At 50.7% G+C, this 951-nt stretch overlaps 1 non-coding gene across 1 annotated transcript; it reads right to left on the reverse strand.

Moving 5' to 3' along the window:
* Positions 1-503: 503 nt before the first annotated feature.
* On the reverse strand, positions 504-577 carry TRNAL-CAG. The gene has a single exon. It is a non-coding gene; the product is annotated as a tRNA-Leu (tRNA).
* Positions 578-951: the final 374 nt, after the last annotated feature.

Consider the following 951-nt stretch of genomic DNA (forward strand, 5'->3'; position numbering starts at 1 on the left):
TGTGGGGACTCTCTCCTTCTGCTCTGTACCTCCAGGGGACATGCAGCCAAGTCTGAAGTCATTTCCGTTTATCACAATGGGTGTCAGTGGTGAGGGTGACAGGGTGTTGGGGGTATAGGGGAGGGTGAGTGTGCCCCTGGCATCTACTGGGTAGACCAGCTTCTTGTTGTTCAGTCACTAAGTCATGTCCGACTCTTTGCAACCCCATGGGCTGCAGAATGCCAGGCTCCCCTGTCCTTCACTATCTCCCAGAGTTTGTTAAAACTCATGTCCATTGATGATGAGATGAGAAGTGAAGTCTCTCAGTCATGTCTGACTCTTTGCAAATTCATGGACTGTAGCCTACCAGGCTCCTCCATCCATGGAATTTTCCAGGCAAGAGTACTGGAGTAGGTTGCCATTTCCTTCTCCAGGGAATCTTCCCGACCCAGGGATTGAACCCAGGGCTCCTGCATTGTGGGCAGATGCTTTACCCTCTGAGCCACCAGGGAAGCCCAAGGGAAAGGCCTCATTGGGATTCGAACCCAGGATCTCCTGTTTCTGAGACAGGCACTTTAACCTACGAAGCCATGAAGCCCCCATTGAGTTGGTGATTCTATCCAACCACTTCGTGTTCTGTCGTCCCCTTCTCCTCCTGCCCTCAGTCTTTCCCAGCATTAGGGTCTTTTCCAATGGGTCGGCTCTTCGCATCAGGTGACCAAAGGATTGGGGCTTCAGCATCAGTCCTTCCCGTGAGTATTCCTGGTTGACTAAGATGCTGCTGAAAACCATACAATGCTGAGGATTCTCCATGCTACGTTGTCAACAGGGCCCAGGTTGGGAAATCCTGCTCTACAACAGCCAGAAGGGATTAAAAGAAATCACTTCCTAGCTGAGAGGAGGAGAGAAAAGAGCTATTAAAATTGGATGGTTAAAGGGAATTCCCTGGCAGACCAGCTGTTAGGACTCTGA

The sequence above is a fragment of the Oryx dammah genome, unplaced genomic scaffold (genome assembly GCF_014754425.2).
Source record: "Oryx dammah isolate SB20612 unplaced genomic scaffold, SCBI_Odam_1.1 HiC_scaffold_11, whole genome shotgun sequence".
NCBI classification, from domain to species: Eukaryota; Metazoa; Chordata; class Mammalia; order Artiodactyla; family Bovidae; genus Oryx; species Oryx dammah.